The sequence below is a fragment of the Arachis hypogaea genome, chromosome 18, assembly GCF_003086295.3.
Source record: "Arachis hypogaea cultivar Tifrunner chromosome 18, arahy.Tifrunner.gnm2.J5K5, whole genome shotgun sequence".
NCBI classification, from domain to species: domain Eukaryota; kingdom Viridiplantae; phylum Streptophyta; class Magnoliopsida; order Fabales; family Fabaceae; genus Arachis; species Arachis hypogaea.
The window spans coordinates 32715470-32725063 of NC_092053.1; the positions used below are offsets into that span (position 1 = coordinate 32715470).

Sequence of the window (9594 nt, forward strand, 5' to 3'; positions counted from 1 at the left end):
CAGGCCAGAATGGCTCTGTACAGAATTCTCTGTCTGTTGCTGAGAAGATGATGGAAAAGGTTTGCTATTGCAAAACCTGTTTCTTCTACCATTGTTATTATTGAAGCCTTGATTAGGCTTCTGTAGATCCTTCCATGAGAAATTCAGATGATTTTTCCATGAAGGATTATAGGTGTTTCCATAGGGTTCTCCCATGTAATTCACCTCTGCTATTGCAGGATTCTCAGGGTCATAGGCTTCTTTTTCAGAGGAGGCCTCCTTAGTACTGCCTGATGCAGCTTGCATTTCAGACAGACTCTGAGAGATCATATTGACTTGCTGAGTCAATATTTTGTTCTGAGCCAATATGGCATTCAGAGTATCTATCTCAAGAACTCCTTTCTTCTGATTTGTCTCATTATTCACAGGATTTCTTTCAGAAGTGTACATGAATTGGTTATTTTCAACCATTTCAATGAGTTCCTGAGCTTCTTCAGGTGTCTTCTTCAGATGAAGAGATCCACCTGTAGAGTTGTCCAATGACATCTTGGACAGTTCAGACAGACCATCATAGAATATGCATATGATGCTCCATTCTGAAAGCATACCAGAAGGACATCTTCTGATCAATTGCTTGTATCTTTCCCAAGCTTCATAGAGGGATTCGCCTTCCTTCTGTTTGAAGGTTTGGACTTCCACTCTAAGCTTACTCAATTTTTGAGGTGGAAAGAACTTTGCCAAGAAGGCATTAACTAGCTTTTCCCAAGAGTTTAGGCTGTCCTTAGGTTGTGAGTCCAACCATGTCCTAGCTCTGTCTCTTACAGCAAAAGGGAAAAGCATAAGCTTGTAGATCTCAGGGTCAACCCCATGAGTCTTAACAATGTCACAGATTTGCAAGAACTCAGCTAAAAACTGATGAGGATCTTCCAAAGGAAGTCCATGATACTTGCAATTCTGCTGCATTAGAGAAACTAATTGAGGCTTAAGCTCAAAGTTGTTTGCTCCAATTGCAGGAATAGAGATGCTCCTTCCACAGAAGTCAGAAGAGGGTGCAATAAAGTCACCAATCATCTTCCTTGCATCTCCACCATTGTTGTTGGGTTCGGCCATGTCTCCTTCTTTTTCATAAATTTCTGTCAGGTCCTCTCCAGAGGGTTGTGCTTTGGCTTCTCTTAGTTTCCTCTTAAGAGTCCTTTCAGGTTAAGGATTAGCTTCAATAAGAATGTCTTTATCCCTGTTCCAGCTCATATGAAAAAGAAGAGAATAGAAAAGAAGAGGAATCCTCTATATCACAGTATAGAGATTTCTTTATGTGAGTAGAAGAAGAGAAGAATAAAAGAAGGAGAAGAGAAAAATTCGAACACAGTGAAGAAGAGGGCGTTCGAATTTTGAGTGGAAGAGGAGTGTTAGTAGATAAATAATTAAATAGAAAGATATGAGAGATGGATAATTTCACATTTAAAAAGAATAAAAGGAAAATATTTTTGTTTTTATTTTAATTATTAGTTAGAATTTGAAAATTAAAAAAGAAATAAAATTAAATTAAAATTTAAAATAATTAGTTAATTAAATTGAATTTTGAAAAAGTGGTTAGTGATTTTCGAAAAATTAGAGAGAGAGAAAAGTAGTTAGGTGGTTTTGAAAAAGATAAGAAATAGTAAACTTTTTTTTAAAATCAAACAAAAAGTCAAGTAGTTAATTGAAAAAGATTTGAAAATAAATTTTGAAAAGAGAAGTTAGAAAAAGATTTTTGAAATTAAATTCTAAAAAGATATGATTGAAATTTATTTTGAAAAAGATTTGAAGAAGAAATTAAAAAGATTTGATTTTTTAAATTAAAGTTGATTACTTGACTAACAAGAAATTAAAAGATATGATTTTAAAATTCAAAGATTGAACCTTTCTTAATAGGCAAGTAACAACTTGAAAATTTTTGAATTAAAACATTAAATGTTAGTGAGATTTTCGAAAATATGAAGTAAGAATAAGAAAAAGATTTTGAAAATCAATAAAAAAATTCGAAAATATGTTAAAATAAATGAAAAAAATTTTATTTTTGAAAAGGTTTTGAAAAGATAGAATTTTGAAATTGAAATTTATGAGTAAAACAAGGAAAGATATATTTTTTATTTTTGGATTTTTAGTAAAGAGAGAGAAAAACACCAAATTAAATCAAAACATAGAAATTATGAATCAAAACAACTAATGTATGCCAGAACACTTTGAATGTCAAGATGAACACCAAGAACACTTTGAAGATCAAGATGAACATCAAGACTTATTTTTGAAAATTTTTAAGAAAAGAAAAACATGCAAGACACTAAACTTTGAAATTTTCAAACTTTAGACACTAACAAATTGAAAATACATATGAAAAATAAGAAAAGACACAAAACATAAAAAAGCAAAGATCAAACAAAGAAGATCATCAAGAACAACTTGAAGATCATGAAGAATACCATGCATGAGTTTTCGAAAATTTTAAGAAAATTAAAAAGATGCAATTGACACCAAACTTACAAATTGAAACTAGACTCAAACAAGAAACACAAAATTATTTTTGGTTTTATAATTTTATAAAAAAAATTTTTTGAAAAATAAAAATTCCAGGAATCATTGATAAACCATTATTTTATGGTTTATATTGTGCTTAATTGTGCGATTTTATCAAATCTTTACCCACTTATTCATATGATTAGCATGCATTTATAATTCCTTCCTAAAAATACTTCATGGTTGAAAACTTGCTTCCTAGAGACTTTTAATTTTGTATCTTAATTCTCATTTATTCCATTCGATGTCGTGATCTGTGTGTTAAGTGTTTCAGGCTTTATAGGGCATAAATGACTTGGAGATTAGAAAGGAAGCTTGCAAAAATGGAAGGAACACAAGAAATAGAGGAGATAACCAGCGAGAAGTGACGCGGATGCATGGCTCACGCGACCGCGCGACATAGAGGAAATTGCAGTGACGCGGACGCATGGCTCACACGACCGCGCGGATTGGAAACTGCACACGTGACGCGAAGGCGTGGACGACGCGCACGTGTGGCAAGGCAAAACGCTGGATGACGCGAATGCCTGGATGACGCGATCGCGTGACGAGCGCGATCTACAGAATTCGCTGGGGGCAATATTGGGCCCTGTTTTGACCCAATTTTCAGCCCAGAAAAGCATATTAGAGCCAGGGAACAAGGAGAGACCAGAGGACAACATTCATTCCACCTAATTTTAGTTTTAGATCTGATTTTACCTCTCCTATAGGTTTTTCTCTCTACACATTCATAATTCTTAGGATTTTGATTTTATTGCTACTTGGATTGGGATATTGAGAAGAGTTATTACCTCCGTCAAGACTTCATCATTCTAGTTTGTTTCCTTACTTTTCTCTTACTCTTCCATGTCCTTAATTTATTCAGAATTACTATTGGATTACTTTTAGATTTTATTAATACAAGAACTATTTTTATTTTTAATTAATCTTTTGATTATTATTTATCATGTCTTTCTTTATTTCCCTTTCTTATATTGTGAAGTTTACATTCATAATGAGCGAGTAGTTCCATAACTTGATTGGGAGTTGATTGAAAGGAGAACCTTGAGTTGGAATGCTCAAGAGAAAAATTGTAATTGGGTTTATTGTTGGATTGTCCTCTAGTCACTGACACTAATCCTTTCCAAGAGAGGGGATTGGAACTTGTGAATAGAAATAGCTTTCCAACTTGCTTGACCTTCCCCTACCTAGTAAGGGATAACTAAGTAGAACAACCTTCAATCATCAATTAATCTTGAGAGTACTCCAACAAGAATAGGGCTTCCAACTAATCTACTCCCGGTCAAGGTTTTTTTTTAAATTACATAAATTCTCTGATTTGATTTCCTGTTTATCAACTCAAACCATTTTTAGAAAATATCTGATTAATAAAATAGCACATCTTTCCGCAACTCGTTGGGAGACGACCTGGGATTCATACTCCCAGTATTTTAATTTTAATCTTGTGACAACCCTTCTAAATTGATAAACAGATTTTCGGTTGGTTAAGGACTGTACTTGCAACGTATCTCTTATAATAATTTCTTAACTTGCTAATTTCCGCACGTCAAATTTTGGCACCGTTGCTGGGGAGTTGCAATAGAGTGCTAAGTTATTGATTGGAATTTATTTATTTGTATTTTATTTTATTTTTGTTACTATGAGTTGCATGTTTCTTTCGTTAAATGACGCGTTCACTTCCTGATCCAAGCTTGCCATTATTTGATCCTGAGATTGAAAAAATTATTTCACATATAAGGCAAGCTCGGCGTCAGTTAGCCATCTCTGAGGGCGAATCTGAAACGTCACTTGAGGAAGAAACAAGCCCCCATTCTACTGACTCGGTTGATTTACGTGCAGGTAACATGGCAGCACCTAGGAGAATTACTATCCAGGAGGCTGGAGCCCCTGATTTTACAATGCAACCGTTTCAAGCGCATCACCTAGCAGTGGCCACAGATTTTGAAATAAAGACTGCACTGCTCAATTTGATGCCTAAGTTTCATGGCTTACCCGCTCAAGAGCCTATCAAGTACCTTAGAGATTTCCAACCAGCCTGTTCTACTGTCAGGCGTGATGGTGCAGATGAAACTTCTATTCTACTGAAAGCCTTCCCATTCTCTCTTGAGGGAAAGGCGAGAGAGTGGAACTACACTCAACCCGCAGCAACTATTTCTGACTGGGATACGCTTAGAAGAGAATTTTTGGAAAAATTCTTCCTTGCTGAAGTTACTGATAAACTGAGGAAAGACATTTCCATGATTGTTCAGGACGAATCTGAGACTCTTTACGAATACTGGGAGTGCTTCAACAACCTTCTAGAAGCATGTCCCCACCATATGATTGACAAGATAGTGTTGCTCGGCTACGTCACACAGGGCATGAGGCCCCAAGATAAGACCACATTGGAAAGTGCTAGCAATGGGTCTATGAAAAAGTACAAGACCACTGATAAGGCATGGCAATTGATCAGCAACTTTGCTGAATCTACTAGGAATCACAGGCAGAAATAAGGCCGTTCAAAAGCTGTTGTAGAGGTATCTTCTAGCAAAGAGACTACTGCTCTAACTCAGAGTATATTTGAGATGACCAAATTACTGAAGCAGATGCAGTTGAGTCAACAACAAGCATAGCAAAGCCAACAGTTAGCCCCACAGAGAGTGTGTGGGATCTGTGCTGATTACAGCCATTATACTGATGAATGTCCGCAGCTCCAGCAGGAAGACAATACTGTGGCAGCCACCCATAACTTCTATGACCACCCCAACCAAGGGTACAATCAAGGTGGTAGTTACAACCATGGATGGCAGGACAGTTCTAACCAAGGTTGGAGAGATAACTCTAACCAAAATTGGAGGGACAACAATAACAGAGGAGGTAAAGACAATCAATGATATCAGAGGTGGAATAATAATAACAACAGGCAGCAGAACAAGAACCAGCCTTACAGAGCACCTCACCTGAGGCAGTCCCAAGGACCACAGCACAACCAACAACAAGTCCCGCATATCACTCAATCAAATTCCTCTCCGAGTGACGAGGCTCTTCAATCCATTGCACAAGGACAAAGGAACATGGAAAGTTCACTTAATGGCCTAGCATCTGCTATACAAGCTCTCATCTCTCAGCTGGCACTACCCAATATTTCAAACACTCAACAAGCAAGCTCTAGTGGAATTCTTTCTCAACCCTTACCCAATCCAAAGGGTGGCATCAATGCCATCACCCTAAAGTCCGGAACCAAACTGCAAGAGAGGAATCAAGAGGAGCCAATCCCATTAGAATACGCCTCAGCTGAAAAGGTAGTGGAAATAGAAGATGTTGAAGAGGAAGAGGACATACATGACATGGCTGAAGAAGAAGAAGCTCAATCACTGGAAGAAGCACCAAAGGGCGCAGACACTACAGAAAACGCCATCCCTATTCTATTTCCACAACTTGCAAGGAAGCCCAGGAAGTAGTTGGAACCTGATCCCAAAATGGTAGAAATATTCAAAAAGGTTGAGGTAACTGTTCCCCTTTTGATGTTATTTAGCAGGTACCTAAATACGCAAAGTTTCTAAAGGATTTATGTATACATAAAGACAAAATTAATGAATTAGAAACTATTCCTTTAGGTAGTTCTATATCTGCTTTAATGGGAGGTATACCTGAGAAGTGTAGTGATCCAGGTCCATGTATGGTTAATTGTACTATTGGTGGTGTCGTATTTTCTGACTACATGTGTGATTTAGGAGCATGTGTGAGTATAATGCCTTTGTCTATATATGATATTTTGAGGCTCCCTCCCTTAAAAAGGTCGGCAACTCATTTATGTTAGCAGATAAAAGCATTATTACAGTGGTTGGAGTTGCTGAAGATGTATTAGTGGGCATTAAAGGGCTCACATTTTCCATTGACTTTTATATCCTGGAGATGCCCCAAAATGACTCAGAGAAGTCATCATCAATCCTACTCGGAAGACCATTCCTGAAGACCTCGAAGTTCAAATTGGATGCTTTTTCAGGAACATACTCTTTTGAAATAGACGGCCGAGTAGTAAGCTTCAATCTAAATGGAGTTATGAAGCACCCTCCGAAAGATCATTCTATCCTCCAGTGTGACTGACGTTGGGATTTTTGCCAGTAAAGAATTTCATAAAAACATTCGCGTTGTAGATATAGTCTCTAAACTGACAGAAATCCCTTCGTACAAATGTTTTGGTTGTCACAAGTAACAAACCCCTAAATAAATTATTAACCGAAGTATTCAAACCTCGGGTCGTCTTCTCAAGGAACTGCAGGGAAGTATGTTCTTATTATTGGTTATGGAGATTGTAGAATTTGGGGTTTCAAGAATGAGGAACGAGTAATTTAATGACAAGTAAATTAAATGGCAATTAAAAATAAATAAATAACTGTAAAGCAAACTTTTGGCAAGGTATGAGAAATTGGAAGTCCAGACTTAGTTATCCTTATCAATAACAATGAAAGTCGAATCTTAATTCCACTTGGTCAACCTTTACTGAAATAAAGGAAAGTCAAGGGACTAATTAGTTTGATCTTCGAATCCTATTTATTTCCTAAGAAAAGGTTGGGATTATTGAAGTCAATTCAATTAGCAAAGATAATAGTTATCAATTATGTTGAGATAAGATAACTCCTGAGTTACTGCTTTCTTAACCAAGACCAAAAGAGAAAAAAGTAAATTTACGGGAATAAAAATGCCTTCAGATATAAAGCAACAATAACATAAATTAAAGAAAGCAATCATAAATTGAAATACCTCAAATAGCATTAATAAGGGAAATCATAATCTAACATGAAGAGCTCATAAACTAAATTGGAAAAACAAATAAAAATAAAGAACCTGGGATTGAGAGTTACTCCTAAAACTAAGAGAAGTCCTAAATCCTATGAGAGAGAGAGGAGAGAACCTCTCTCAAAACTAGATCTAAAACATCGGAAATAACTAAATTAGCGAACTCCCTTGAATGGATGCATTCCCCCACTTCATAACCTCTGGTCTATGCCTTCTGGACTTGGATTTGGGCCAAAAAGGACTTCAGAATTCGCTATGAGCGTTTTCTGCAATTTCTGGTGCGTGGCCTCTGTCACGCGTCCGCGTGGGTCACGCGGTCGCGTCATTCGGAGCTTTTCTAGTCACGCGGTCGTGTCAGTCATGCGGCCGCATCATATGTGTTTTGCTTAAGGCGCACGGTCGCGTCGGTCATGCGGCCGCGTCGCTGTTGATTCGCGCTTGGCATGCGATCGCGTCGTCCATGCGATCGCGTGGATGCCAATTTCTTCAAGGACTCCGTTTTGTGCTTTCCTTCCATTTTTGTATGTTTCCTTTCCATCCTTTAAGTCATTCATGCCTTAGAAGATCTGAAACTACTCAACACACTAATCACGGCATCGAATGGAAATAAAGGTAATTAAAATAATTAATTTTAAAGCATAGAAAACATGCTTTTCACATATATCACATAATAAGGAAGGGAAAGTAAAACCATGCAATTAATATGAATAAGTGGGTGAAGGATTGAATAAATCACTCAAATTAAGCACAAAATATATCATAAAATATGGGTTTATCAACCTCCCCACACTTAAACAATAGCATGTCCTCATGCTAAATCCAAGGTAAAGAGTAAGGTAAGATTAAAGTGGTGGAATGTTATGCAATGTAACCTATTCTAAATGCAACTACCTAAATGAGTCATGCAATTCTAATTTATTCACTCATATATAAAGTTTACATGTAGTTAAATTAATTCACATTCTCAAGGAATCATATATATACATAGCCAACCCTTAAATAATAAAGCACTTTTGCAAATGAGATGGGAAAGAAAAATATTTTACAAACTTGCAAAACAATTAGTGAATTAAGCATATATATATGTTGATGAGTTATTGAACCCTCACTGGATTTTGTGTTTACTCTCTAGTCACTCAGTGTGTATTGGTTCAATCACTCTATTCTTCTTTTTATTCTTACTTTCTATAACTTTGTTCTTCATCTAACCAATCAACAATTATAGAATATAGTCATACCAAAAATCATGAGGTCTTTAATTAAGGTTGTAATGGGACCAAGGTAAAGGTAAGGATATATGTATAAGGCTAAGTGAGCTAATAACTGAATCCTCAATTAGATTAAGATCTCACCTAACATACATACTTAGTAAAACAAAGCTACTTTACCTATTTTCCCATCTTTTCCCACTTTTGATGTTACATGCTCATGTTTCAATTTTTATATTTTTATCCCATGTGCATTGCTTTTATTTTTGCATTTGGGGAATTCTTTTGTATCCCCTTATTCATATGCTTGAAAAATAAATAACTCTTTTTTTTTTAATGCACATGGTAATTCTTTCAATTTGATTTCTCATGAGCATGCTTCCCAAAAATTCTCATTTTGATTTATTTTTGTTCTTTTCAACTCTTCTACCTTTTGTTTTTATCATCCATGTTCCCAATAGGTTTTCCACATTTCAAACTATACAAGATTTTCTATCTTAAGCTAACCAAGGATTCAACTTGGGATTTTTATTTGTTTTTCTGCTTAAGGCTAGTAATGTGGTTTATAGAATAAGAAAAAGGGATTTTAAAGGCTCAAGGGGGCTAACAAAGGTGATGTAAAAGGTAGGCTATTTTTGGTTTAGGTGGGTTAAAATCAAATAATGGCCTCAATCACTTTCTTGGTATGTATCTATATTCTACAACTGGACATATAGATTAAAACAAAGTAAAGAACATCAGAATAAAAAGAAGCGAAACACACAGGGATGAAATTATGGTTTGAATGCAACCATACAATTAATGCTCAAGACTCACAGGTTGTGTGTTCTCTAACTCAAACATCATATATCATTCATATATGTTATGCAGGTTTAGTTAAAAATTCCCATTATTCTCATAAAAAAATTATTTAGGGTGGCCTTTAAGGTTTTAATGTTTCTCCTTGATGAAATGTTGTTAACTAACTAACATGTAATGCTATATATACAAGGTGTGTGGATTGTTTTAATTCTGTTAAAGTCTTTAGTTTACTTCCTTTTTATATTTTCAATTTTAATTAAGCTATCTTATGCTA

At 35.8% G+C, this 9594-nt stretch overlaps 1 non-coding gene across 1 annotated transcript; it reads left to right on the forward strand.

Annotated features, from left to right (window-relative positions):
- The first annotated feature begins 579 nt into the window (after positions 1-579).
- On the forward strand, positions 580-687 carry LOC112773871 (small nucleolar RNA R71). The gene has a single exon (XR_003188396.1). It is a non-coding gene; the product is annotated as a small nucleolar RNA R71 (small nucleolar RNA).
- Positions 688-9594: the final 8907 nt, after the last annotated feature.